At 45.5% G+C, this 12,122-nt stretch overlaps 1 protein-coding gene across 2 annotated transcripts in view; it reads right to left on the minus strand.

Moving 5' to 3' along the window:
• NEIL3 (nei like DNA glycosylase 3) overlaps positions 1-12,122 on the minus strand; it is a 37,076-nt gene that overhangs the window by 24,372 nt on the left and 582 nt on the right. The gene's annotated exons all lie outside the window — the stretch shown is intronic.

A 12,122-nucleotide genomic window follows, 5' to 3' on the forward strand; every position in this document is an offset into this window, starting at 1 on the left:
AGGGTCACAGTCAACGCATGGGACACTGTGAAGAGGACCTCGGAAACTGTAAACATCACATGTCAGCCCTCTGTGGGCGAGGGAGGGGGATGGATTGGGTTTAGGAACTGGTGATTTTCCGAGAGCGGGGCATAATGTACACGGGATTGTTCGTATTGTTCTTTATGATTGAGCTATGTGTTGTAGATATTATTAGATTTGAACTCAAAATGTTAATTTTTGGGGCGGACCAGGTATCAGCCAGTTATTCTCAAACTTCTGGTTGACAGACACCTGTCATTCTAAACATTTAAAATAGTGGGCCCACTCTAGTCTTTAGTTTACTAGCCAGCCCTTTTAAAAAAAGATTCAACTGTGGCATTCAGTTCAAAGGGATAAAGGGACAATAGGTATTTTTGTTTAATTGAGAAATGTCAGGGACTGAATTGTGTGCCCTTCAACTATTCCTACGTTGAAGCCCTAACCCGGGTGACTGTCTTTGGAATAAGGCCTTTAAGAGGTAATTATGGTTTAATGAGGTCAGAGAGTGGGGCCCTGATCCAATGGCATTAGTGTCCTTATCGGATGACACCAGGGAGCCAGCTCTCTTCCTTCTGTACACACACAAGGAACGGCCAAGTGAGAAGCAAGCGGACTTCTGCCAACCCGGAAGAGAGTGCTCACCAGACACCAAATGGGCCAGAACCTTGATCTTGGACTCTTAGCCTCCAGAATGATGAGAAAATAAATTTGTGTTTAAGCCACCCAGTCCACGGCCTTTTGTTATGAGAGCCCAGGCAGACTAAGACACGAACAGATGCTATTCTTCCTTCCATTAAAACTATGTACCGTCGTCATGGCTACAGCTGATGCCAGAACTCCCTGCCTACCTGGAGGTCAGGGGTTGGGGTCATGCCCCTCCTGCCCACAGGACGGACTAGGGATGCATCACAGGTGCATAGTGACCAATGAACAAACGCACAGGAGTCTTCCCATTCGGCACCAACCACAGGAAGAAACCCTGGGAGATTCTAGCATCAGGACCCGCAGGTACACAGGTCACCACCCCCTCAGAACTCCTGCCTCTGGGGGCACTGCAGTTCCTTGGATGAGCCCCAGGACCTGTTCGTGATCATCAAGCACTGGCCTGGTACCACTGAGTCCTCAGTGAGGAAAATCATGCTTTGACACTTGTCTTGTTTTTATGAAGTAATCAGTTACAGCCTTGAATTGAGACGCACCAAGAGTCTGGATGCTTTTCTGCCTCACGGAAGACTTTACTCTGCCACTTCTGTACACATGGAGCCAAGTGCAGATTAAGACAGTAGGAGTCAATGGAGGTTTCCATGACAACCCACTAGCAGGTGAAAAGTCCTCCCAAACTAGCCAGGGCACTTTTCCGATGATGATACACAGAGCAGAGATAGCGCTGTTCTGGGCGAACTTTGCCCCAGCGTAGCTTAGGTTTTATATTTTTAGATTCTCGAATGGAAGGTATTTGTGGCAGTGGGAACCTCCGCTCCTGAACGGGTGGCTCACGGCCTTATTCCTTGTACCCCACCAATGAGCTCTCACCCTCCCCCAGTGTTTTTTCCCAAGTCCTGTGTGGCTGTGTCCTCTGGCTTCCGTTAGGGCTGCCAGCAGAGGGTGGGTTGGGGAATGGGACCCCACTGCATACGTCCAGCCCTGCACTTCACGGTGGCTGCCCTGCTTCTTGGTTGGGAGGTTGTGGTCATTCCGGTCAATCTCCCTTCAATTTTTCAACTTCCCAAGTTGCTGGGAAACTCAACACTTACGTAAATGGCCGTCCTGTGCAGTCTTTCACCTCCCTCCACCTTCGAACCTGCAACACCTCTTTCTGGGAGACACGCGGCCATCACAGCCTGCGCTGGGTGTGTCACCTCGTGAGGTGTATTCCTATGTCCTGTTGAAGCATCTACATGTCAACGGCCCCCAGGCATGTCCCCCCAACTTTCTGTGTTTCAGACCCCAGCAGGATGGGGAGCAGTCCTTCCACGGCAGCACAAAGTGGGGTACGTGCCGTCATTAGGAACTGAGGCGTGGCAAGGGCCAGACCTTGTCACTCTCTCTGCCTTCACTGTAAACATCGGAACCCAGTATGCGTGGTCTCTTCTCAGCAACTTGGCATCAGGCCCTGGTTTCTTCCAGTGGCACTTATCTGCCTTTTGACCTTATATAATATAATACAGTACAATACAATGTAATATACTCATGTTATATTCTATTGTCTTTGGCACAGCCTGACCACCCAGCGATCAGAGTAACACAGTATCTGATTGGCCCACTGAGCAGTTCTCTGTCAGCTGTCACTCACTGCTTCTCAGGGCACTGCCCTAAATGCCACTGCCCCGCTCTGCTCCTTCCCAAGATGGGAAGCCACACGACATTGCACTCAGTCCACTGCTTGTTCCCTGCCCTCCCTCTCCTGAGCTCTGACTTCACCGTGTTTTCTATTGGCTCCTGGCAAAGAGCCAGACGAGGTGACCTTGAAATAGACGCTGCTGTCACAACACCTAGCCAAACAGTAAATGAGGCCCAACAGTCTCACGTGAAGTCGGCTCACATTGCGAAAGGAACAGCTTTGACAAGAGCTTCCACCATTTAGTCGAAAACCCTCCCAATCAACGAGGATCATCGTTCATGTCACTCACTTGGCTGTGTCTACAGCTTTGACATTCTGACAACTAAGGTGCCATGTGGAAAGGCATCCGCTCATTAAAAATTCACTGTGCATCGCATTCACTCGTGTTAGAAAAGTCTGTTGACCTTCTCCTGTGTCTGAGGCCTTATTCTAGATGCTGGGGATGTATCAATGGAAAAACACAACAAAACAATGAACAAGCCCCTTGCCTTCAGAAAGTTTATATTCTACTGGGGGAGAGAGTAAACAGGAAACAGTAACAGTGTATTGGGACACTGGGAAAACAAACTGAGATGAGGAGATGGACACTGGGGAAGGTGTAGCAGGTCGCAGTGTTAAATGGGGCGGGCATAATCCCATCAGGAGTGTGGTGCTCGGGCACGTCTCAGAGGCGCTGTGATGGAGCCACCGCGAGGTGACAGGAATAGCGATCAATACACTTGCCCTACTGCAGAGTGTTGCCTGTGGACCGATGAACAGGCAGGTGGCCAGGGCACAGAGGACCAGCAGATGGAGTCAGGCATAATGAGAATCAGATCGTGCTCTCCGCAAGGTCCACGCCAAAGGACTGCGTTTTTCTCTACCTGACATAAGTTTAAGGTGGAGAAAAGATAGGATCTACATTACTTTTTTCAGTGCTCTTCTGATGCTGGGTAGAACCATGGCTGAGGGGTCAAGGGCAGGAGCGGGAAAAGCACTTTGGTGGCTGCTGTGACAACCCAGACAGGAGGCGATGAAGTTCTGAGCTGGCATCTGGATGCATTTAGAAACCAGAATAAGGAGGATCTGCTGGTGCTTGACTATGGGAGGTGTTTGGTCTGAGTAACTAGAATGATAGTAGTGATGTCAAACGGGGTGAAGAAGATTCAGGTAGGACAGGGTGGGAGGTGAAGATCGGGGTTTGGTTTTAGATGAGTCAAGGTTGAGGTGTCTGGAGACACGTAAGTGGAAAGGTTGAGCAGACAGCTGAACATGCACCTGGACTTCAGGAGCGAGGTCTAGGATGGAGATACAAACTTGTCCGGTGAGCATCATGCCAATAGCTCCCAAACATTTTTAAAAGTGGATGAGATCAGCAAGAGTTACTCGGACACAATACTGTGATGTTGGGGAGAAGAGCAGGAGGAACCAGGAAAGGAGTTAGAGACAGAGGCAGCCAGCAGGGCAGGAGCAAATCCAAGGAAGAGTGGTGCTCTAGGGGCCAGGAGAAACATGTTTCAAGGAAGAGATGCGACAAGTACTACAAATGCATGAGTAAGAGGAAGGCTGAGACCCAACTGCTAGATTTAGGGATGAAAAGGTGATTAGTGACAAGAGTCATGGGGAAAAGATAGGAGACAAAAAGCCCCTTTGGAGACTAGAGTTTGGGAGGCAGGGTGAACATGAGATGCTGTAAAGGACCACAGAGAAATGGGGCAACAGCTGGGGGAGTAGAGTGGAGAGGGCTTCTGTTTGTTTAAGATGGGATGTGTTTCTACGTTGACGGGAAAGATTCAGTCGAGAGGAAACCATGAATCACGCAGCAGAGAAGACAGCGGTGGCTTTACGAGGCAGGAAGAGAAGGTTCCAGGGCACATGGGCTCTGTTGGTCTTGATGGGAGTGGGAACAGTTCCACATGCAGCCCAGGACGGCTATGAATGCGGCCCGACACAAAATCATCAATTTACTTAAAATATTATGAGATTATATTTGTGATTACATGTCGCAATGCATTTAACGTGTGGCCCAAGACAACTCTTCTTCTTCCAGTGGGTCCCAGAGATGCCAAAAGGTGGGTCACCCCTGACAGGGAGGAAGGGAGATTACATGGGAAGAGAGGATGGTAGGTAGGTAGGTGTGGTTTTGCAAATTTTCTTGTGGTTGATTAAATTTTCTCAGTCAAGTACAAACGAAGGTCATCAACTAAGAGAAGGGTGACCTTATGACCCTAGCTTATCTGAGGTTTTATGTAACATATACTGCTACTCATTTTCCCAGGTTCTAACATCCCATCTCCAGACTCATCATTGTCAGATAGGGGCCGATGGCCTCACACAAACGGTGCCACTGGTTGGTTCCATGCTAGAGACATCTAGGAAAAAAATGTCACGAACTTTCACCACGCAGGGCCACGTCAGGTGTCCTCAGTCACTTCCATCAGTAAAACCCCCGTCAGTTCACAGCGCTCATCTCACTGAAGGGGGCACCCTATTTGTATTCGCCCACATAACCCTGTGCTCACCGGCATCCTCATTTTCCCTGCTTTGTATTTCATGCTGGGTGTTCTGAAACCCAGCTCATTCTGGGGGGACATTTCCCACTCTGTAAGGACTTCGGCCAACTGTTCAATGACCGAACTGGACCACTTCAAGCTGCCGCCCTGTTATCCAAACACCCAGCTGTACCTCAGCAGTTACACATCACCGGATTTTATTGTAACTGGCTACACAATATATGTGAGTACAATTCCTATCAAAATCCTGTGTACCACTCACCCTTAAATCAATACATGACATACATTTCAGAAGAGAACAATGAAAAGAAAGAGTAAAGACCTGGTAAACAACAAGAAAATGAGTTCTTAATGAAAACCTCTACCTTTTCTTGTCCGAGTGGTTCAATGTTCTGAGCTCCTAATAATGTTTATTAGGCAGAAATTCAAACCTAGCTTATCCTAATTCCTAGCCTGGATTTTCCCCGTGGAGCTTCTATGCGCTAAACGAGCCCACGTGGTCCTGCCTGAGGGTCGTGGAGAACCTACAGTGGGAACTCTGGTTGGATGTTTGCTGAGACAGCGGAAATATCCCCTATAACCAGTGCTGAGGGTGAGGTTAAAAAAAAAAAAGAGGTTTTAGATCTAGGATTACTTCCTCAAGGCATCAAAGTTGCCTTGAAGCATCCATCTACAGGTTTTACAAATTACTGTCAACAGCCAGAGATTTCAGAAAGTCGAGGGGGTCTACCCATGGGAAGTTGGGCTACTTAGGAAAAGAAAGCCCCAGAGGCCAGGCCTCCAAAACTTGATGGTTACTAGGCCGAGTATTAACAAAAGTACAGTGTGTGACCTTGTAAATAAATTCTGTTGCGCACAGCAGGATGAATCCAGAAACACAAAGGGCCGTATACTTAAGATGCATGAGACCATTTTGCCTCTTCACACAGCTGTCAGTGAAAAATGCAACGGCCATCCTGGCTGACACAGCCTCAAAGGGAACTGGAAACCAAAGCCTTCGAGTTGTAACGTCTTACTTCCTTCGCCCATGTCCTGCCCTCTTCTCCATAATTAAAACTAACGTCCACTGCGCCACCAAAACAAGAAAGGTTGAAACAGCCATGCAATAAAAGGCTCCACAAATACCACGAAGAGACATTTACGGCCCGATGAAGGTGACCGTTACCTTCGACACAGGTGCCGGCAGAAGGGTGAGCGGAGGAGGCGTCACAGGCAGAGACACAGGCTCCGGGAGCCTGCAGGTCTGTCGTTCTCAGTCCCTTTGGCGCAGCAGAAACGGTTCCAGCTACAGATGCTGTGTGACCTTGGCTTGCATGAGCTGTTTAATACTTGATGAGGTGTTTGGGAATTAAAATGAAATGTTAGCGTGACCTCTTCCTTGCTCACACACAGAGTCTGTCATTTTCTTGGTACTACAATGTCCCCACCTGGGAAGCAGAACGATCCTCAGGCTTTCTTCGGAGTGTAGGGTTTGCCATAAGCACCTTCATAGGGCTTTTACCATATTGTCTCTCCAGTGTTTGTCCATAAACTCCCTGGGGACGGTCACGATGCTAAAACCCCTGACAGCCCCGCTCAATGTCTGGGGGCCAGGGTTCAGCAGCTGAACATTTTGGGGAGTAATCAGACCCCTCTGCCTTTCCCTCCCAAATCTGAGTGTGGCTTTAGAACACAAGCCTGCGCTCTCCCCTTCCACCAGCCCCATCTTCCTTTACTATCCTGAGATTTCTTGGCAGAGACTTCTACCATCTGTTTTATCTGCTTTGAAATTATTAACACTCCAGTCTCTCGTTTTCTAATTATCTGCATTGGAGTTCGGTTTAAATATAAGAGGACCAAATGCTAGTGACTAACAAAAGGAAGAAGTAGAATACCATATTTTTTCCAGAATTTCCCATAAAGTAAAAAGAACTTTATCAGGGCCTTAGGAGGAAGGGACTGATGTATTTTTCAGCAACCAGTCCTAGCATGCCCTGGTTTTTTTTTTTTTATTTGAATGTTTACTTAGCATTTAAATGATTGCTTTAATAAGACATCTATTCTGACACTTCATTTTGGTGTCGAGGAAAATGATACACAAATATCCTTTTTTCAGTTGTCTGTCAGGCTGACACTTGACTCAAGTCATCTGATTCCTAGTACACCATCATCTCTAAAATCACCAACTCTGGATAACAGATTTGGGGCAAAATAAAATCCTCATTGTGTGACTGACCCTCCGGAGCACCTGTATAATTTCAACGGTGGGGAAAATTCTGCTATCCTGGGCTCGTTTGTTCTACTTATTTTGAGAGCGGTTGTGTAGGAACTTGCCAAGGCTTTTACATTAAACCTAAGATGTACAACTGGTCCTACTGTGGAATCACCTCTTTGTATAACCTTCAGCTGCCCCACATTCAAAAACTCTTTTCCACAAGCCTGTTGTCTTTGCTATAACTATACACAGTAGCCCAATATGTACTTGACTTTCTCATGTTGACCCTTATAATCCTATTACTATATTATTTGAACATCACATCCTTTTCCTCCCTGAAATACAGACAAAAGTCTCCTTAGCTACGATTTTAAGTATGATTGAGAGGGGTTCACCTTCCCATTTTCAAGTGGCTTAATAATACAAAATTGTCAAAACAACACAGAGATCTTCAGAGACAGCCCACAGCTTACTGTGTGGATAACCATCTATCCTGCCTGTCCCAGGTGAAAGGGAGGATGGATTCCTCCGAACAGAGTAAGGCTTTTCTGTAGATAAATGTTTTAACTCTGGTACAGTTTCGTAGTTTCTCCACAGGGGCAAAAAATGCCAGATTTACTTTCATCGTTTCTTCTCCTTCTTTTCTACATTTAAAAAAAATTCCTAATACAACACTTTTCTTAATCAGAGGTGCCTTATCTACCAAAGTAAACTATCAAAGAGTCTAAATTGAAGATAGATGTATTTAGGTCCATTCGGCAAAACACAGTCTACAATTCTGTAAGAGCAGAACCTTTAAGCACTTACCCAGAGGCTAAATGTACTTAATTCGAGGGCACGAAGGATTACCAACCCCTCCTGAGGCAACAGGGCAATCCTCAGACCCTCGGGTGAGAAAGCCCTAAACTGGGAGAAAGGTAACACCAACCAGGACTGTCCTTTACTAGGCACTAAACTAAGAGTTTCAGATGTCCTCTGGAGCAAATAAGCAAAGACAGGAGGATAAACGTCTCCAGATAAGGAAGTAATGAAGGGGTTGGGATTCAGAACCAAGGTGATTATGTGTTCTTTCTCTCCATCATACAAATGTGTCCGCCTTGGATCAAAGCTGCAATGGCTATGGGAAATCATGTCCCTTGGTTTCTTGGTCTGGAAGAGTCCCCTGCGGCTGGTTACCTCTGGTTCTCTCTAATGGTTACCCAGGATTCTCCATAATGCCAAATGCTGATGATAATGATCCTGAGTCATTAAGGGGAAACCATGATCAGTAGCCTTTTAAGAAGGTAGGAAGTATATAATGCATGTTCTATAAAATGTTCAAACCCCTTTGGATTTAAAGGAATATGTAAGTTTCTTTTAGCTAGAGAATGAATGTCTATGGATTAGCCCGTCCCTTTACATAATGGCAATTAACACGAGCTGCAATTTCTCTCCACTACAAAGAAGGGGGAGGAAGGAGGAAAACTTACACTATATGGCTTCCTTATTTTCTTGTGGTAGGAATTTCCGTATAACTCACATAATAAAATACACACTCATAACGACAGATTCCAAACAGAATTTATGTCTAACTCCTCAATCATTCTGCACAATTCAAACCTTTGCTCTTCTCCATCCACTCAAATGTTTATTAAATGCCTACTCTGCTCATGACACTACAAAGGACATGTAAAGAGAAATATGAGTAACTAGCATATTCAATATAGGTATCAAATCTTAAGGAGTGACAACGGCCAGAGGATCATGATTCAAACGAAACAAGTGCTTATAAATAAATAAACGCTGCTCTACATCCTGCCGTGTGCAGTCAGATTGAACACATATGCAGATTACACACGATTTCCCTGGAATATTGCATCCACCCATAATAAAGTGGGAGGACTGACTCTGCACAGCTTACTGACCAGACCTGTTCCTTTATATTCCAATACCACTTCTTGCCATAAGGATCGCGAGCTCCAGCAGAGTTTGATGCAGTGTGCTTACACAATAGCACAGTTTTATGCTGACAAAACTGTGGATCAAACTCAGAGAAACCGTGTCCTGTACACACGACCGGCGCAGGCTGGGACCCTCTACGGCTGGGCTTTCTTTTTCTCAAGGATGAGCAGTTGCTCCCAGGAGACACGCATTAAAGCGTGTGCTCTGTGAACTTCAAACTGGAATCAAGACAACACAGCAAAGAGACTGTAATTGTAGTTTGTTGGGGTTTTTTTGGTACAATGATTTTCTGAACTTCAAATAATTGATTCTGAATGCCTCACTAATTTTTTTTAACTCTTCTTTCTATTGTGATGTTTACTGCCACGTGAAGGGTATACAGCATGCAGTTATAAACTGACTTTCAAATGCTATCTTGTAAAAACTGAGGATTACAAACCAGCAGAATTATTTCAGCAGCTTTAACTCTTGAATACAAACACCTAGGAAACACAGGATCGCTGTTACTTGAGGATCCTGACAGACCCCAGCACCAATGCACCTCATTTGGATGAAATTCGCTATGAAACCGACCACCCTCAAAAACACAAAAGACCCGCCATGTTTACAAACAGTATTATTTCTTCAAACCAAAGGCCCAGAAATCGAAGCCATGGCGAATTATTCAGGACTTTCCCAATAACCACAAAGAGATTATTAATTCCATAGGATTTTCAGATTCAGTTCCCATATAACTTGGTATAAAATAAGTCTATGGTTCTGACACACTATTCCAGTGTTTATCTCTTTATGTCAAGGTATGAAACACAACAGCTTTAAGTGCTGGGCTTTTTATTTAAGGGATATAGCTTGTTTAGAATTGTTTCCAAGTGATGCTAATAATTGCCTGACCATTGATGAAGCACTTGTTACATTACTAGGCTGCATGAACTCTCTTGTGCAATTTGAACACAGGAGTGCAAGCTATCAGAAGAGAGTTAGCACAATAGGTAAGAGAATTGACTAAATGGAAGAAAACTACAAATGGTGGCAGACACAGCCCGAGACCCAAGGTCTCTTTTCTCTAGTTAATAAATGATCACTGAGCAACGTGGTGTTCCTGCCCTTGGGTTAGCCTCTGTCCTACTGTGTCCTTTACAACTGAGAGAAGCTACAGTTAGGAGTGGAGGCTTTTCAGTGTGAAGGGAGGGAGATCAAACCCTGGTTAACCCCTTCCTAGTCATGTGATCTTGGGCACCTTATTGAAATTCACGGAGAGCTTCACTTTCCTCGTCTGCAGAATCCGGTCAATCCTTTATCACATGGTTATTATGTCCCATCAACCAAAGAAAATACAAGAGCTCTTCAAAAGCACTTCATGCCTGGCCACTAGAGACAATCACAACAAACTAAAAACGTTCATGTTGCGGTGGCTGAAACACCGTGAGGTGATATCTATTTAACGCGTTAAGTTGGAGTCTCACCGCAGAAACTTTATCTTGTCTTTGTAGCCTCAGAAAGTAGCACAACTCCTGGCACAAAATACATCCCTGCTGGGTGATGGGTGATGTAAAGAGGGTCCATAAATGCATTCAGGGTCTATCCACTGCAGCCTTACAGTCTTTACCTCTGAAACAGCAATCCTGTCCCCCTCTCTCCACCTCTACCCCCAGCACTCCCGGCCAAAGGCCCCGGCAGTCCTCTCCTACCTCGGGGAGCAGTATCTGTGCAAGCTTTCTTCTGGTCTTCTATTTTTCTTTTCCAGGTAGAGGGATCTCTTCAAAGTGTAAATGGATCTTAACACACTTCAAAGACTGCTACCACTCCTAAGAAAAATACAAAGTCCCTAACCAGGTTTACAGAGATCTCTGCAGTCTGCCTCCAACCTGTCAATCCCAATCCTGTCTTATTTCAAATCACTTTCCTTCCATCGCCTTCTCTCTTTCCCACCTGCACTGGTTTTGGTTCAGTGGCTCACAAACGGTGTTAGAAGCCCTCCACCTTTGCCATCATTCTGCTCGAACGGTCTCCCACCCAGGTGCGGCATATCTGCCATCACCTGTCACACCTCACCTGGGCTTGTTACTCTCCAGCAAAGCCTCCCTGACCGTACTATATAACCCCTTACAGAGCCATGTCTCTGTCCTTCAGAGAACTTACCGGGTTACGTTTATGTTCCCATTTAGTGTGTGTCTGTGCATCTTCCCAACCTAAATACAGACTCCACAATGGGAAGAGCTCATTTCTGGCCCCCTGGCACCTTTATATTCAAAATTTTGTTGAACGAGTCATTTTTATAATATTTTAATATTCTTAAGAGATCGCACATGATCCATCTGTGTGACATCCTGAAAAGATTTTGAGAAGCATTATGATAAGAAGCCAGCACCCTAGCTGATGTGGTTGAGTACCAGCCTAGGAACCAAAGGTTTGCCGGCTCTGTTCCCAGTCAAGGCACGTGCCTGGGTTGCAGGCCAGGTCCCCAGAAGCAGGTGTGTGAGAAGCAAGCACACACTGATGTTTCTCTCCCTCTTTCTCCCTCCCTTCTTCTCCCTCTAAAAATAAATAAAAACTTTAAAAAAGGAACTCAGTGCAGCTACTTATTGACATATTAAGTCAAAATAAATAAAAATGCAATGGCAACTAGCAGATGAAACACTTATTATTTTTCTGAAATCTCAGACTTAGGACCTCATTTCTTTTAAGTTGTAAGCATATGCAACTTCATACGCTTTTCCTGTACAGGCCATTTCACATGGCACCTCTTCCTTGCAGGACCCAACGCTATGCAGCAGCTTTGCAGGAGGCTGAAGTCTCAGCTCCTTTACTCTTTCAGCATCCATGAAGTGATGCAGTCGTCTACACACCTCCGGGGCTTTTGAAGTGTGATGGCTTCGTCAGAATTTTTCAGTAAAAGTGCTAAACTCGCCACACAAACATCACAGCCAGTGCAGTGAGCGCCAGAGTGGCAGGGCACCCGTGCTACAATTTCCTTCAAAAAGAAATAAATTCGCTTAAGGGAACCGCAACTGGGTTTCACTGCCCCTTCATTAGATGACATTAAGTTGCGTAGGAAGGTTAGTGCAAAATTTTCTGTGCTGTTTTAGAATTATAAACTAGTTGTTATACACTTATCAATTGCGGCACGTTAGGC

This window comes from Artibeus jamaicensis, unplaced genomic scaffold (assembly GCF_021234435.1).
Source record: "Artibeus jamaicensis isolate MK-2021 breed Jamaican fruit bat unplaced genomic scaffold, CSHL_Jam_final scaffold_833, whole genome shotgun sequence".
In the NCBI taxonomy this organism is placed as follows: Eukaryota; Metazoa; Chordata; class Mammalia; order Chiroptera; family Phyllostomidae; genus Artibeus; species Artibeus jamaicensis.